We start from the raw sequence: 18,505 nt of genomic DNA, 5'->3' as shown, positions 1-18,505 counted from the left end.
GAATTTACTTTAGATATAAAGAAGAATACATTTGCTTAAGGGAAGTTAATTTTGGTAAGAAAAAGAAGCTTGTTGAATGGAACTCTTGCTTTGTATTTTCCAAGCTCATTCCTTTCATGTCAGCTTCTCCGAGTGTAGATAAAGAAGATTTTGTGAAAAGAAAAGGTGCACAAATACTTAGAAGGAACTTTGAATGTGAGGGAAGGTAGAAATCCCAGTCGGTAGGAGACCTACAGAGTAAAAGGATGACTATGGGGAAAGGGTGCAAATGGTTGTCTTTACCTATGCCTTCTTCTAGTCCCTGAGGCAGAAGGATCTACCCGCTTTTGTCACACAGTAGGATTGCTAACTTAAAGGACAAATACTCTTTTGTGCCTTTATATCTTTATAGGTCTCTTCCTGCTGTGCTTAAGCGGTGCAAACTCCCACAGAGTTTTCTTTTGTAAGGATGAAAAAATCCGTCTCTGACGGGGTGGATCCAAGAAACAGGGCAGGCAAGGTAGCATTTACCTCACACCTCCCAAAATACATATGGATCTTCTAGGTAAAGAAGTAAAAGTGCATTTCTTAAATCCGTAGCAGATTACCACTGGTTTATATGAAGACAGTCAAAGGGATAGTAGATGTTGCCTGATATACATCTGGTGAGAATAACTCCATTTAAAAGATGCATCCTAGCTTACAATCACTGTGCAGATTAAAGAAAGTAAATCACAGGAAATGCATGTAGAGTTGCAAGGTTGGTGATTTTTTAGGAGGGGAGACCTCCAAACATAAGCAAAAATGTCAGACTCTTCTGAATACAGTGCCAAGATAGAAAAGAAGTAGTATGACCTTGGTTAAACAGCAAGAGAAACCAGGAACTTGCAATGGAAATAGAGCAGTACAGGTAAATGGTGACAGGTGTTATTATAAAAGCATGTGATGTGATGGAGCAGCCACAGACCAAACCAGTCATTTTCCATCCAAGTGCAACTTGTTTGAATGTGCTGGGGTTGCATATCCACATATCCAGGCTGAACTTCAGCTAATAACCTTCAGAGCTGCTGCTGAGTAGGAGGTGAATAAAATAAAAGAAATGAAAGCCCATCTATGTCTCACTAATAATATGCTAAAATGATCTCACATCTGTTCAGTGGGATACTGAGGAAATGTATTTGCATGTACTCAGGTGACCTTTTGAAGAGGACCCTAATTCTAAATTAATGTGAAGCTACTCTGAATTGTCTTCTCATTTGTCTCTCAGAAATTATCTGTCAAAGTGGTGAGGCATGAAATGAAGAGTCATTTGATCATCAGTATTTGGAAAATAATTCATTGCTATTGCAAGAATACTTAATGCTAGTGAGAAAACCTTTTTTACTAGCTGTACCATGGGAAGACAAAGCTAAGACAACTGTTTTCTAAAGCGACGCATCAATTGTAGTAGACTATGGTCTTAAAATGTATATGATGAGCTCAGGTGAAGCAATATTTGCACTTTCAATTTAGCCTCACTACCCTTTTATGTAGATTAGACTTTTTTTCTTTGAAAACATTTCTTTTTCTTCCTGATTTGACCCCTATTGCAAAAATTCCAACCTGTGATGGTTTGGGTGTTTCCCCTACACCCACCTTGGAATGTCATGTGGACTAGACTCACTGGCTCAGAAAATTGAATGAAGCTTTAATATTTACAGCTTAGCACAATATACAAGCAAATATTTATAATATATACAGAAATATACAAGTTAAAAAGTAATACGGGAACACAACAGCCCTCCCAGAAACCTAAGTACCCAGGAGGGGCTCTCAACCACCCTTCCGCCTTCTTCCCACCCCTCTACCTTACACTAGATCTTGCCTTATGCCTGAGGAAGATTGGAGGGTCAACCGGGGGGGTTAGGAAGCAGATGTATTAGTCACACAGGCAGCAGGTTAGGTTAGAGAGAGATGCAGCCCACAAAGCCCAGAGAGCAACTCTGTTGTCTATATTTATGTTCTTGTTCTTATAGATCTCAGCAAGCCTATGAGTGAAGTAGACATCACCATTGTTTCCTTTTCACAGCTTGTAATCTAGTTCTTCTTGCCAAAACATTCTAGCTAGGCTGAAACTAGCACACAACTGAAAACCCAAACCAAAATAACAGACTGTTTGTAGTTTGAAATAGAAGTGTATGGTGTCTTCATACCATCATTTTCAAATATAGTGAGTCATGCTCACACAGAAGGCAAAAGTTCATTACTAAATACCTGCAGGTTTTAATTATGAAACTCTGAATCCTGTTAGGCATATAGCAAGAGTTAAGCTTAATTCCTGTCAGAACCCAGGTAAGCTTGGAAACTGTAGATGAAAACATCACCTTTTAAAAGGTCTACATAAGACTGGCACTGTTGCATTAAAAATGCTGCTTGTTGAGACTCCAAGGCTTAGAGTTTTGGTACTAAATCCTTGACTGATTGAGAGATGGATTACCTGCAATTTGCCTTCTTTATGTGAGCTTCAAATAGCTTATTAGTTAGGCCTCATATTAGAGGTGAAATTGACTCAGGCTCTTTCTTAAAGGGCTTAGGTTTTGTGTTTTGGTTGGGCTTTTGTAAGACTAACATGAAAGTGAGGCTTCTACTGACCTTTTATACAGAATTGAACTTCACCCTAGAGACAAGCAAAGGAAGGCACTGGTTTCTGGAACGTACTTGTCTTTCTGGTCTGTGGCAACTGCCAACATGCTGAACCTTCAGATGGTTTGCTCCTAGGCCTTCCCTCAGAACAGTTTGAGAAGGAAGTGCACTAGAAGAAAAACGACTTCACAGCACTGTGGTTGTTTTTTTTTTCCCATGGATGTTAATATGTCTGAAGACAGTTTTGTGAGGTAGTTAGATTTTAAAGTGCGTTAGATGGTCTGTTGCCTCTTTTAACACATCCACTGTTCATTTTAATATTTTCTGAGAGGATCTGTAATATGTGATAGGTGTTAATGTCACTTATAAAATTAAATTAACAAGGGCGTTCTGAAATTGTCTTTAAAGGTCAAATTAGAGTAATCTTACCCAGAGTAGTTCTTTTACTCCGGGGTAGATCTAGGTAAATTGATAGCACTACAGAAGATATAAGGTTAGATACATAAAAGGACTTTGGCACCACATACTTCAAAATGTTCTTATCAGCGTTGAAGTTCACACATTCAGATTCTCAGAATTCTTGTTTATTTCCTGACAAATGTGGAGATATTAAACATTTTATTCCTGAACTATCTAAATTTTTTTTCTGGTATGATTTTGTGATAACACAGAATTCTGCTTCTGAGTGGTCAGAAGGCTTGATTATATGAAACATACAGGAGTCAGTTCCCAGCTCCATAAAATACATGTTCCTCTGCCTACATCACAGAACTGGATTTTAAAGATATTCTGAAAATACCTGGAGCAGAGGCAAGTGTTCCAGTTGTAAGCCTCATGAAAACTTCAAACTACAGCTTGCTCAGTCTTTCCTGTTGACTGTTGTGTTTGATCTGTGCCTTTTAAACTTGCTTGGAGCAAAGACTGAAAGCTGAATGTTGTTCTCCAGGGGTGATAACTATAATCTGTGGTGCTATATTTCGCTGACCTAATGTTTGCATAACTCCTTCTTAGACAAAGTAGACAGTTACCAGTAGAAGGATTGAGAAAGACTCACACTGACATATCTGAGAATTCAGAGCACTCAGCAGAAAGATGTATGCATATGGGGAAGAATTAAAAGGGAACACTGCAATTTGTTGCTTCTTTACTCCAAGCACTTGCTACAAATACTGAACTACTCAGTGTTGTGGGGTTGCTGTAGGAATGGAGTGGTTTACTCTACAAAGCACGTTGTGACTGAAAGTCACAAATGTGGAGCTGAGCAGCTCCAAGCACTCTTAACATTAGATGTTTACTTTTGGTAATAGTCTTAATGGTCATTCTCTGATCACTCTACAGATTTCTGCTGCTCTTTTTATTCTGAGCTTCTGCCAAGAACTGCCTTGGAAGAGATCTGGTTTATAGATGGGAAACCATGGCAGCAGCAGTAGCCTTTAGAGTCTGTCTAATTAGTCAGAGAAGTTCTTGGAACAGCACAGATAGCATCAGTAAAGAAATGTCCAAACGAGGTGTTTGGTGCTGTTGGACATACTAATGGGAGAGTCTTCCTTTGTTTTTCATGAAGGCCTCAGCACACGATGCTTTTGTTTCCAACAGTCTCCAGTTCATCTTATGACCTACTCGGTGAGTTTTGTTGCACTGCTTTGTGCATCGTGTGCATGTGACAGCACATGGAGCCTCTGCCTTGGCATCTCATCCCAGGGGCAGTGCAGGGAACACACAGTCACGTAGTGTGGGTGATCACAGCTGGGGAAACCCTATCATCCTTCTTTGTTCCTCTCAAGTGCAGAAATAGCATTTTGAAAACGAGCTGGAAGGCTTTCCACTACAACAGTCTCAGGCTGGTTTTTAATCATGCGCTTGAGCATGCATTGCCACTCAGCTATGACTGAACCTCTCAGGATACCACTCCTTGATGTTCTGTGGCTTCTACTCTTTGTTGTTTATTTTAGTTGATTTTTAAAGTCTAAACAGAGGCAAAGGCAAGTACTTGTTTCTAAGGATGTAATGCAATAAAGTAGTATTTTTTCATATTTAATGACTGTCATGACTACCCTTCAGCTGCTGGGTTCATAATTTAACTCTTTGTTCTTGATGCCATTCATTGAACTGTCAACATTTGTTGTTTGGTGTGCACACAACCTGTCACAGATGGACTTCTGTTAATGTCCATCTCTGATACTTAAAATGTTTATCTTGTTCCTTGCCTTCATATGCTTTTGCCTGATCAGAGAGGCAAGGGCACCAAGTGTATACAAGGTTCCTGCTTCAATGTCCATTTTTCAGACCATAGATGTAGCAAAGATTTTGTTCAGTTACAAGTATTTCCATAACTGGGAGGAGTCTAGATGAAGACCTGTTCTTAAGCTTCATTTTGAAATGCTCACATCCAATCAATTTTCTCTCAATGCCTTGAAGCTTTAAGCGATCTCTCTGTGAGGCCAGCTGGCCTTCATTTTCCCATTCAGAGTGTTAGGTGAATAGGAAGGGAAATATTTTATGGAGCACTTTCAGCTCTGTTTAAGTATGACATTAAAGTTGCCTGTGGAAACTGGAAGTGTGTGTGGCTACTAGGCCTTCCAGGCACAATGTTCTTATCTTTTCCTTGTCAGATTAGTAGTTTGCAATATGTGCTTGATGCAACAGCAGTATTTGGTCTTCACATGGAAATTTAGGACATCTGCAAAGGTGTTTTCCATAGTCTTACCCATATTTCTCTATAGGAGAGAAATGCAGCCAGGTCCCTGTACATCAGTAACACTGCCATGAGGAAGTCACATCTGTTTTGCTCATTCTTACTACATAGCAATTTCTGCAGTGTAACAGGGGATAGAATCTACTGTCCTTTGATCTCCTCAAAGAGAAGAGGACAACTGAGGGGAGATAAAAACAATACTTAATCATTTATGAAAATAACCTGCAAAGCCATGACCCCAAAACTCCCAAACCGAAGGAAAAGCAGTAGGAAGGATATTTAGTACAATATACAATGTTCCTGACTCTACCATCATGTTACTGTGAGGCTTCAGGAAAGCCACATACTTTCTTTTCCCAGTGTGCTGTGTTTACACAGCCTGCTCTCCTAATCCTCCCCCCTCACACATAGACGGAGGGAAAGTAACACAAAAACCCCTCAGGGCTGAGATAAGGAGTTCAAGGAGATCGTAAGCTGAACGGTTATCTTGGCAAAAGCAGGAGTAGCAGTAGCCAGCAATACAATGGTCCCCCACACCCAGCACTTCCCTTTTGAAGCTGGCGTGATGGCAGCATGGTATTGAATATACATCAGCTGATTCATTTCAACTCATGACATCCAACATGTGAAACCTGGATATAGTGATGAAGTCTGTAAAGCTCCTTGAAACTTATGGGTGTAAAATGCTAACTGTACACAGAGTATTTTAATTTTTTTTAAATTTAAATTATCTTTTTTTTCCTTTTTCTCTTTTTCACTATTGTAAAAGATGGAAAGGAACAGTATGCCAAGAAAACTTTGGCAAACCATTTGTTCCCTGCTGTGTTCCTTATCACTGCTTGTCCCTGCTATATAATTACTTTCTAAATCTTAAGTCTCTGGGTATACTTTGCTGCTCACTGTTGTGTGTCATATTCATTCTATATCAAGCCCAGCAGAGCACTCATCCCTGCTAGGTGTTTTAGTGAGCTGAATGAGATGTAGAAGAACAAATTTGGGTTGAAGCAATTCCCAGTATCAATACAGGTTGCAGGATGAACAGATTGACGGAAGCCCTGTGGAGAAGGTCTTGGGGGTACTGGTTGCCAGCTGTTTTCAGGGCTGCATTGAAGGAAGTGTGGCCAGGAGGCAGGTTGAGAGAGGTGCTGTTGCTGCTCTGCTGTGCTCTGGTGAGACTTCAGCTGGAGTAACGTGTCCAACTCTGGTGACCTCAGCACGGGAAGGACACGGACCTATTGGAGTGGGTCCAGAGGAGGTCCACAGAATTTTCAGAAAAATTGAGCACCTCTTGTATGAGGAAAGGCTGAGAGAGTTGGAGTCATTCAGTGTGGAGGAGACTCTAAGGAGGCCTTATTGCTTCCTTTCAATGCTTAAAGGGAAGCTATAAGAAATATGGGGAAAATCTTTATAACAAGGTCTGTTATGACAGGAGTAGTAGTTTCAAACTAAAAGACAGTAGATTTGGCTTAGATAAAAGGAAGACATTTTTTGCAGTGAGAGTGGTTAAACACTGGCATAGGTTGTCCAGAGAGGTGGTGGATGCCCTATCCCTGGAAACATTCAAGGGTAGGTTGCATGGAACCCTGAGCAACCTGATGTTGTTAGAGATGCCCCTGCTTACTGCAAGGAGTTTGGACTAGATGACCTTTAAAGGTCTATTCTGACCCAAAACATTCTATGATTCTATAGGCCACCTTCTGCAGAAAAGGTTATGTGATGTAAACAAAAGTTAATACACAGCACCTTCTGGTTTGTATTTAATCTAAAATTTCTGGGACACTTCATCTGTCTGCTTTCTACTGTTTGCTATTAGTCAGTGACATTATAAACTTTCTGCTGATACCAGGAAAGGTTTTATGGAGAAAGAAACTAAAACCCTTTAGTTAGGTTCAGAGCAATCTAAATAGGCAAAGAGAATTATAACTGCTACCTACTGTCCAATGCAAAATGTTCTATCTGCTGTTTGTCCTCCAACTGCTGTTTATTTCCCTGCATTCTTTAGGGATTGTTTAAATGGACAAAAATCATAGAAACATGCAAGTTGGGAAAAACCTGCAGGATCACCAAGTCCAAATGATATCCCTACTCTACAAATCATATCCTCAGGCACCACATCCAAATGACTTTTAAATGCATCCAGGGTTGGTGACTCCAGCACCTCTCTGGGCAGCCCATTCCAATGATGACCTCTCTTGGTGGGAAAAAAAAATCCTAATATCCAGTCTAAATCTACCCTGGTGCAGTTAGAGGCTGTTCTCTCTTGTTCTATTACTAATTACTAGTGAGAAGAGACCAGCAGCAACCTCTCCACAATGTCCTTTCAGGTAGCTGTATAGAGCCATGAGGTCTCCCCTCAGCCTCCTCTTTTTCAAACTAACCAGCCCCAGCTCCTTCAGTCACTCTTCATAAGATTTATTTTCCAATCAGTCCTTGTAATTCCATGTGAATGAGAGCACAGGGAAGCTGTTTGCATTTCGTATGTATGTGGCAATGTAAAGTCTATTTGCTGATGTTTGTAGAAACTTTGCAGCAGAGTATTGCTGGCTGCAAAATGGCTAAATGGTTTTCCAGGAAATGTGTGGCTCTGTTAGTGCTTTTTGTCAGATGTTATGTTAACCACAAGGGTTTCTTTTCTTTGATTTTTTTGAAAGGTGGTGTTAAGAAAGCTACTGTAAGAAATGGTTAAAAAAGGTTAACTTATTTTGATGTTGTACCTAGGCCTAGAACTCACTGACTTCTGGCTGCATTTCTCAAAGCTAATAGTGAAGCTAGAAATGAACTATTATATGATTGGTGTGTTCAGTATATAACATCATCAACAGTAGGGATGTGAAGGAGGAAGCTTCTCTTTTACTCAGTGCATTAAAGAGCAGCATTGCAGATTCCAGTAAAAGAAAGAATTGCACTAACAGTCACTAGTGTGAAGTGGCCACATTCAAGAAAATGTGGGATTCTATCCTTTTGTCCCCAGAAGGGTTTCTTGTCATTTCAGCAATGGGTGACAGGAGTTGGTTGAGTGCTGACACGTGTTGTGGCACCTGTAAGCGTTTTTGACATAATTGACTTAGTCCTGCAGGGTTTTGACAAGTTTGTCAACCTAACGAATGGGCAACTGCACTTTAAAACCTACACTAAAGGTCATGTAAGTTGTTCAATGGAGGATGAAAAATTTTAGTAACCAAATTATAGTTTCTGGCTTGCTCTTTGCTGGCCTGAGAAAAAAAGGCAGGGGTGAGAGGCTCTTCACTTGTAGTACATGGCTCTTCTTAGTCTGGTGCAACTGTGTTTAACTTCTTGTGAAAGCAAATAGATGTTGTTTATGAAAGAAAATGACTCGTCATATCAGTACACTGTCTATAGTTTGCTATGGCCACATATATAACCATGAGGTTATAAAAGAGTAAAAACATTTGGGCTTTTTTTTGAAGGAAAAAAAAGTACCTTTAACTAAAGGGGAAAAAACTACCTTTAACTAAAATAGAATCACAGAGTATATTTGGTTGGAAGAGACCTTCAAGATCATCCAGTCTAACCTTCAATCCAGGGTCATGTCCTTGAATGCCAGGTCCATATGCCACTTAAACACCTCCAGAGATTCCACCACTTCCCTGGACAGACCATTCCAATGTTTGAGAACTCTTTCAGTGAAGAAATATTTCCTAACATCCAGCTTAAACCTTCCCTGATGTAGCTAGTGTCCATTTCCTCTGACTTTGTCACTTGTCTCCAAGGAGAAGGGGCTGCCCTCTCCTTGCTCCAGCCTCCCTTCAGGTAGTTGTAGAGAGCGATGAGGTCTCTCCTCAACCTCCTCTTCTCCACACTGAGGAGTCCCAGCTCCCTCAGCTGTTCCTAGCAGGACCTGTGCTCCAGTTTCTTCATGAGCCTCCTTGCCCTTCTCTGGACACACTCCAGCACCTCAATGTCTTTGTTATAGTGAGGGCCCTAGAACTGCAGACAGTACTTGAGGGGTGGCCTCACCATTGCTGAGTAGAGGCGGATGATCATCTCCACGTTTCTAACACAAGCTGGGATGCCATCAGCCTTCTTAGCCACTGAATAGATTTACTTTGCAATATGTAGACCAAGCCAAATGACTTGTACTAACTATTAGTTTAGAGCAAGTAGAAAAAAGTATCTGCAAATTGGCTGAGCTTTTGTAGCTGTGTAAGCAACCAAATTTCACCTCCGAGTTTGAGCACGCTGAAAAGCTGCGCATGGAGAGTCAGCAGTACTCAGCTGACAAGCACATTGCTGCAACTCATTCACAGATTACATGGTGGAGCAGTAACACCTATCTAAATACTCAGGATTTTTTTTTGCTGGCCCATAAATAGATATTACAATATTTGAAATAAACATAATATTGTCTTATGACAGAACTTCGTGGCTGCACCTTTAACAGTGTCTTCCAAAGGTCGAAGATATAATGGCCAGGGATAACATGTATTAATTCTACTTTAAGGAAATATTAATGTTTCTTCAGTTGCAACTCTTGTTTAAGTGGTACAAAGCACAGAGGACTGCTTTTAACTTCTATTTCTCCTCCTTAACAAGACAAGTTTATGGACTGACCTCACTCAGAGTGGGATGTCAACTGTAGTGGGGTTTTATACTCAAATAACAAAACAAACGTCAAATCAATAATTTGTTTTCAGAGCAAACTGCAGGGTACTAACACTAATTTTAGTAGAGTCATCAGATCAGCAGCAATGAAAATCTGACTGATTTTTGCAGGATTAGAATTGCTGCATTGCATTTAATGACCATTTGTCAAACTCATATCATTATCATATTATTATTATTATACACTATACCAAAACAGCTTTAGCAATGGAGAGAGGGGAGGAAGCAGAAAAGGAGGATCTAAGCCTAGTATTTTGTGCCTGGATTCCTGCATTTATTTAACTGCTTTTCCAGCTGCATAAAATTGATATATTTTCCTTTCAGTGAAAGGTAATATTTGTGATGCAGAAGGCAATTTTCATGCTGTCTGGCCTCCTATTAAGATATCTAAGCAAAACATCTTGCTTTGTATATACTACTCTGTACTGCACTTCCCTCTGGTTCCGTGGTCATCTGGGGGTCATCACACTGGTGGTTTACTCGATCGCATTCCTGCAGCCTGGATTCTGCTTTAAACTAAGACAGATGTTAATGAGCCGTTATTGACTTCAACAGGCAGGAGCGAGCAAGAGGATTTTATTATCTATTTCTGAGTAGTCCTGGCAAATAAGAGATTTTTTGAAGGTTCACTTGCTGAAATAAGAGCCGAGATCTATGTAGTGCATTTTTAATGTAAAATGCCAATACTAGCAGGAGAAAATGAGCTAGCCTTGATGATATTTGCCATTAGACAACTTCCTAAATTGTCTCATCATGAGATTTCTGTGCGTTGGGAAGTTCAAACCTTTATCTACATTCCCCAGAAAGATTGCACTTTTGTATTGTATCAAACCAGAACCATTCATCCATGCAAGACTGAACTCCCTGGTATCTAAAAACCAGACGAGGTCAGAATTTTTCAGAGCCTTAGCTTGTTTCTCGGTTTGTGAAAATGTGAGAAAGAAAATCAGACACAAAAGCACAACTTTTGTACTTATTTGGTGAAGTATTTTAGTACAAAGTTTTTAAATATTAGTCCTCTCAGGTGCTATGACAATTTTCTCTTGCTTGTTCAGTTTAAGGTAGAAATATTATACATGTGTCTTTACATCCAATATTGAGCTTATTGCTGTTTGAGGACTTTGGAATCTCAGAGGCACAAACTAAACCTTCAGAAGTGCAGTAACTTTAGTAATTTTCATGTGCTTTAATAGCTGTAAACTAGAAACTACTTTGGCTGTTCTCTTTCCATTTCACTTTTATGTTTTTAATCGCATTTTCTACTTGTGCCACTCCAGGCAATACGACTCATGTTTCATCTGTTAGATTTGAGCAAAATATTTGCTTTTTTATTGTTGTGCAGATCGTTGGTATCATTCTGCCATATCTCCACTGATAATTCAGAAGATGTTAGGGGACTGAATATAGGATAAACTAACATTTACTTTACATCAGCTCCCCATGAAAGCAATCAGTCGGGCAGTGAATGAGAAATTGTTTGTTAGTCTGCAGCACTTTTAGAAGTAAATATACTGATTCTTTTAAAACATTGTAAACATTGCATGCGTAACCTCCCAGGGCAAAAAGCATTAAATAATTGACAGCCGCAATGATTTCTTTTTCTTTCCATCTGTTGTAAATGTTGAGGTGGTCTGAATGTTAAGTTATAAGGAATTTCACCTGAATATCATTAAACTTCAGCTTGCCACCTTTGACTGCTATGGAAACAAAACAAGAATTGTGAATACTTTCTCTTCCCTGCCCACCCCCCCCAAAATACTACAGTGCAGATATCTGTGAAAACCTCTGTCTGGAACTAGAATGTTGTGTGTTCAGTCTTGCGTTTGCAAGGTGTGTTAGGAATGGGAATGGTTGATATAAAACCACACATTATGTATCCACATAGTAAGTAACTTCCATCTTACAGACTAAATGAGGGAGGGCTTTTTCTAGCAACCTGTGCTACGTTATCATGTAATTAAAGATGTTTTCAGGGAAGAACATAGTAAATGTTGAAAACAGGAGCTTAATTCTGCCATTTTGTAGCTCCTGTATATTTGACTTCAGTCCTTACGTAGTTTGCTTTGCGTGAAACCTAAGAGTTCTCATGGCAACTACTTTCTCGAGTGTTTGTTTCAAAACTAAACAAAATTACTCATTTTCTCCTCACAGGTATCATTTTGACTAAGCCTCTTCTATCTTTACAATGCAGATATTAAGTCTGAGAGATCCAAACTGCCATCAGTATTCCAAGTGCAGCTGTAGTAGCCGAGGGCACAGAAGAAAAATGACCTGAGTTACCCTGTTAGAGGTTCCTGTATAACTTCTGTCCTCTAGAATTTAAATTGCTTTGGCAACATAATCGAATTGTAAAGTCATGTTTAGTTTACAGCCATCAATTTCCAAATCTGACATAATTTGTGTAGGTATTCATTATGTATGAGTGTGGAAGACACACATGGAACAGACACTGATTTTTTCCTCTGACACTTCAAACCTAACATGCTAGCAGATTTTAAAAAGACCCTTTAAAACTTCTCCGTGGCAAGATGCTAAATGATTTGTGAACTGTCATTGCTATCACAACCTCTATAGGAAATGTTGCTATGCATTTCAGGAGTGTCTGATATCAGGTGTTAAAAGGAAGGTATAGGAAGCCCCACAGTAGAATTATGCAATGATTTTGCCACTGGAGAAGGTTTCTTTTTAGTTGCCAATGGTTAATAGCTTGCTTCTGTCCAGAAAAGTGGAGAAGCTGCATTTGTATTGTTTTTCATGCTAATGTAGCTGCCCGTGCCCTTGATGGCCCCATATTTGTGGATAATGGAGGTCTGGGGAATCTCATACATTAGAAGAACCATGAGGAACAGGGAACATAGTGTGGTGACATCGGAGAGCATTTTCATGAGACCACTCTCATGCCAATATACATTTGCAGACCAAGCTAATTCCTGCAGAGCTTCTTTCATGCCTCTTGGCCTGCAGTTCTATGGAATGAGCTTTCTCATGTCTCAGAGGATAGGGGAACATGAGATGAAAATAGTGGAGTAGCCAGTCCAAGACTTTTGTTGGCTTTATGAACTTGGCTTTTGCTCTAGACACAGCTGGTGATAAGCAGAATTGATTGCTTTATGTGGATCACGTCTTCTCTGTTCTGGGATAGAACAAGTCGGTGCTGAAGCATCCATGCTAGCTCCAAATGCCTTTTCCCTCTAATGGCTCTCTGCTTTAGCTAGTACTCCTAGGTGTTATTAATGCCTGGAGATGGTCAGTGTAATTGCCTGGGAACCTGTGGAATGTCTGAACACAGACTTTATACACCATCCATGAGTAATTGACATTTGTATCTAGTTTCCCAGCTTGTACCTGAATGCCCACATATTCCTGCCTTGTCATGGTAAGCTATGGTAAAAACCACCCTGCTCTGTGTATCCAGTGAATTTTTTGTGCACCTTTCTATTTGAACATGCGTTGAAAGGAAAGCAAGTAACTGATCCAAGTCCAGCTCTGTGGACTGACTGTCTTTTTACACTACTTATTGATATGCTTTCTCTTCTCCTATACCTTCCTACACAGGGGCCCCAGCCTAGGATAACTTTTATCTGTGCATATAAACTGCAACACAAAGAAATTAAGTGATCCAATAACTTCAGTGGCAGCAAGCTTTATTTTCTTATCCTTTAACCTAGCTATGCTCTTCTCTGTCCTACTCTCTTTCTCATGGTGGGAAGAGCCTGACCTTAATCTCAGTTATCCTTAAACAATAAAAGCCACTATCACCTGCTTGCAACATCCTGAGCTCATTTGACTTGATGTAGCTACCACAAGACATCCCTAAGCACCCCACTGTGTTCCAAAGTGCGGAACACAATGCAGGGCAAACAGGCATCGTTCCAAAAACTGCTGTTTCTGGAAAGAGTTGCTTGTTCAATCAACATCTAGGATGTAATGTGGCTGGATCATAGGATGTCAGAGTGGAAAGGGACCCCAAGGATCATCTGGTCCAACCTTTCTAGGTTGACAGTGTAGGTTAGATGAGACACTGTTAAGCTGAGTCTTAAAACTGCTCTACCTTAGTTCCTCATTTCTGCTTCTGTATCTTTTGAAAGCTTTTCCTCTCCAGATTGTTCCCCATGCAAATACTTTCCTCTACAGTCATGATAACTAAAGGAAAAACTATGTTAAAACAAACAAACAATTAATACTAATTAAATATTTATGAGCAGGCACGATGAATATTTATGAGAACTATCAGTGTCTGCTGAAGAGATAAGATAGGAATCAGTTGCAAGCTCTTTGAGTGAAAATACCAATGCAGAGTAACTGTTAATTAGGTGGCTACTAAGTACTATTACAGCTGAGTGAACATTTCAAGCGATCTATTCACTTGCTGGCTGAAATGATTTGTAAGTTTCACAAACTGTTTTTGGCAAAAGTAAACCAGAAATTTTATTCCAAAAGTTTCAGGAAAAAAAAAAAAGTGTTATGTTTTGTTTTAAATTATCAAACCAGTTCTTTGTGTCAAATGTTCCAAAGTGTAATTAAAGAAAATAACAAATAGCTGACTCCTTTTAGATACACACCAAATTAATTTCTGGTGGGTACAGAATGTGTATTGCCAAGAGTTTTTTGTTTGCCTATCAAAACGAAAAATTGTTACTGGAACTGAACATAGTTCACCAAATTAGAATGTTTTATATAAAGCTCTATAGGATGATTCTGGTATTTCTGTGGGAAAAGAGGGGTTTCTTTTTCTCTCACTTCAAGATGCATTAACAGCTCTTGAATGCAGCATCTCAACTTTTAATGACCTGTAGTTGAATCCAGAGTTAAATTCAAGAGCATGTTTTTAAGAGTGAAAGTAATTAATTTTTAAACTATTTACCTGAGCATGACACAGATTTTCCCTATTTTGAATGCTATTAGTTGACATGAGATATCTTTCTGAAAATGTTTATAGTTACCCATAAGTTATGGGTGAAATACTACTTTATTTTGCCTATGATAAGAGAGAGGTCAGGATAGATGAATGTGTGTGGTTTCTCCTTTAAATCCTGATGTTAAAATTTAGGAACTCATGAAAAGGAACAATTTAATTTTTGTTCTAAACTCTTCTCTTTTGATTTTTTTCCCTGACTAGACAGCAAAGCTGTCACTCAAGGACAGTCTATTTTATAATTTATCCCTATCAAAACAACATCCGATCAGCTTGGAAATAAGATCCATATGCACACTGCTATCAGTATTTGGCCACAACTTAGAGTCATAGAATCAACCAGGTTGGAAGAGATCTCCAAGATCATCCAGTCCAACTTAGCACCCAGCCCTGTCCAATCAACTAGACCATGGCATTAAGTGCCTCATGCAGTCTTCAACACCTCCAGGGACAGAGACTCCACCACCTCCCTGGGCAGCCCATTCCAATGCCAATCACTCTCTCTGTGAAGAACTTCCTCCTAACATCCAGCCTAGACTTCTCTTGGCACAACTTGAGACTGTGTCCCCTTTTTCTGTTGCTGGTTGCCTGGGAGAAGAGACCAACCCCACCTGGCTACAATCTCCCTTCAGGTTGTTGTAGACAGCAAAGAGGTCACCCCTGAGCCTCTTCTTCTCCAGGCTAAACAACCTCAGCTCCCTCAGCCTCTCTCCAGCTTTGTCACCCTTCTCTGGACACGTTCCAGTGCCTCAACATCTCTCTTGAATTGAGGGGCCCAGAACTGGACACAGTTCTCAAGGTATGGCCTGACCAGTGTTGAGTACATGGGAAGAATAACCTCCATTGTCTTACTAGCCACACTATTCCTGATGCAGGCCAGGATGCCACTGGTTCTCTTGGCCACCTGGGCACACTGCTGGCTCATGTTCAGCCTGCTATCTTCCAGTATTCCCAGGTCCCTTTCTTCCTGTCTGCTCTCCAGTCACTCTGTCCCCTGCCTGTAGCGCTGCTTGAGGTTGTTGTGGCTAAAGTGTTCAAGCTCATCCCATTGGCCTCTGCCCACCCATCCAGCCTGTCCAGGTACCTCTGCAGGGCTCTTCTACCCTCCAAGAGATCAACACCTGCTCCTAGCTTGGTGTCATCTGCAAACTTAGTGACGCTGGACTCAATGCCCTCGTCCAGATCATCAGTAAAGATATTGAACAGGACTGGGCCCAGCACTGATCCTTGGGGCACACCACTAGTGACTGGCTGCCAACTGGATGTGGCACCATTCACCACCACTCCCTGGGTGTTGGTGAATGGTGCCACATCCAGTTGGCAGCCAATTCTACCCAGTTCTGAAACGTCCTCTGAGGTGCTTACTGTCATGTCTTGTGATACCCCACCTGGAGTATTGCATCCAGTTTTGATGTCCCCATCATAAGAAGGACAGAGAGCTTTTGGACTAGGTCCAGAGGTGTGCTGCAAAGATGATCTAAGGGCTGGGACACCTCTGCTATGAGGATCAGCTGAGGGAACTGGGATCATTCAGCCTCTAGAGAAGACTTTGAGGCAACCTAATAGCTGCCTTCAAAAGCCTGAAAAGATCTTACAGGAAGGTTGGAGAGGGATTTTTCAGAAGGGTATCTAGAGACAGGACAAGAGGGAATGGATTTCAGCTGAGGCAGGGACATGTGCCAGGTCAGGCATGGAACCCAGGCACAGTTAGAGCAAAGGAAGCTGGGTGCTCTGCATGGAAGTCTTTGTTTGTTGGTGTACCCACTGGGAAGAAGGAGAATAGGACCTCGTCTTCATCCTAGCCATGAGGAGGTACTGGAAATGCTAACAGACTTCTGTTTCCTCTGGGGCTTAACTTGCTAGCTTCTCTGGGCAGTTAATAAATGGAGATAGCAGAGTTGAGGCTGTATTCACTTCCTGTCCTTCCACATCCTTCCTTGCTGTTCTATTTGCAGGGAGCTGTTATGCAAGCTAGGGAGCTTCTCTTCAGCCACATAATAGTATTTGTAAATTCATTACTTTGATAAGCAACAGAACAGTAGTTAGTAGGTTTGGAACTGAATAGTGATTCATTTTGTTAGCATCTTCCATGTTTGCTTTCCCCCCACCCCCTTCACTAATTGCTAAGGAGCTACCACTCATCAGCAGTCTCATAGCCTGCACAGTTTACCACTTAATTGGGGAGCTGAATCACTTGTATGGTCCATACTGAGATGAAGGAAAGTATCTTGGTAGATGTATACTCATTATATAGTGTATGAGTGTATGTCAGAAACATCTCTTTGGTGTCCTCAGAAAATGGTCTCAAAACACTAATAAAAAGTTTTTATGTTACCTTTCAACATTAGTTCAAAGAAGTTGTTGGTGTCTGCATAAAAATAAGTTTCGTTGCAGAGTGATTGAATTTTAATAATCTCTTAGCTTTTAGGACTTCAGTTCCAGTTTATTCCCGTCTTGTTTTCTTTCTTTCCCTCCCTCTTTCAACACTTTCCCCCTTAGTCTATCTCTCTGTAGAGGAAAGCCTGCCTTCAGGGTACAAGTAGGAGGAGCGGAGAATATGAAGCATCAAGCTAAGTCAGGATGTCTTGAAACACAGAAGGTCACAACCCCACATTTTTTCTGAAAGCAAATTTCCTGCTATTGACTCCATAACACTAAGGAGGATTCAAACTGATTTAATTTTCATCCCCCCACCGCCTACTCCCCCCCTACATTTTTCTTTTTCTCTCTAGACAACAGATGTCAGTGTCTTTTTAAGTTGTTGATGATTAACTGTGAACACTGTGCTGTTAAGAACTCACTCAGATTTTTCAGAACCCTCAGAAGTGTAACTGATAAAGTGCACAGCACAGCAATGAACATGATCTTATTGCAAGTTCTTTGAAGTAAGAAACTTATTTCCCCCCCTTTCTCTTCCTGCCTCGTTTCAAATAGATTTAAATTTCTCTTAAAATGTATTCATCCATTTATTAGAGTAGCATATGTAAAGATTCATCAAATGGCTGGGGGGTTTATTTGTTTGTTTGTTTTCCAGGGAGAAGAGGGTATGCGTGTGAATTTGTGGCACCACACTCTTTGAAGTAGTAGCTTTTGTTGTGAGGCTGAGATCTAGCCTTGTTACCAATTTACTCAGACCAAAGGCATAAATTCTTTGCAGGAAATCTACACAAGCCCTCTCAAGATATTTTGCTATTAGCATGAAAAATGCAGTTTTCAGAGTGGGAAGGGAATGACTTTTTCCCCCCTGATTCTGTGTCAATAACCTCCTCTCCTTTACTTCTCTTCTTTGGTTTGGGTTTTTTGTTTGTTTGTTTGTTTGGGGGTTTTTCATTTGTTTGTTTGTTTTTAATTGCTCTCTTGTGTTTTTTAACCATCTTCCACAGCAGATACAGAAGGACTGCTGCTAAGGTAACAGCAATTATATTTGCTTCTCTGATTCAGCAATAGTCTAGGTGTTGAAGCTGTCAGGAATCTCCTGACAAAGCTGTCATTGGGTCTGTGGTAGATCAGTTAGAGCTAATGAAAAGAATTCTAGGTGTAGTAATCTGTCACAAGAGCTGAGGGACTGTAGTTAATGCTATTAGAAAAGGCTGAGATAAGTAACTGGAGTGTGGTTTGTTTAAATGGAGATATTAATCTGGCAAATACTTAAAACTTAAGCTTAACTTTAT

The 18,505-nt window shown here is 40.3% G+C and overlaps 1 long non-coding RNA gene across 7 annotated transcripts in view; it reads left to right on the top strand.

The window, feature by feature from the left end:
• Window positions 1-18,505, top strand: part of LOC135184768 (uncharacterized) — a 260,467-nt gene that overhangs the window by 110,536 nt on the left and 131,426 nt on the right. Inside the window, exon 3 of one of the 7 annotated variants that reach the window (XR_010306167.1) lies at window positions 18,218-18,242. The exons of 5 other annotated variants lie outside the window; for them this stretch is intronic. This is a non-coding gene — a long non-coding RNA (uncharacterized LOC135184768). Of the gene's footprint in view, window positions 1-12,070; window positions 12,322-18,217; window positions 18,243-18,505 lie in introns of those variants that run through there. One more of the 7 variants, XR_010306169.1, reaches the window with a different exon arrangement.

Source organism: Pogoniulus pusillus, chromosome 21 (genome assembly GCF_015220805.1).
Source record: "Pogoniulus pusillus isolate bPogPus1 chromosome 21, bPogPus1.pri, whole genome shotgun sequence".
NCBI classification, from domain to species: domain Eukaryota; kingdom Metazoa; phylum Chordata; class Aves; order Piciformes; family Lybiidae; genus Pogoniulus; species Pogoniulus pusillus.
The sequence above is the reverse complement of the archived record's forward strand: the minus strand, read 5'-3'. Positions and strand labels throughout refer to the sequence as shown.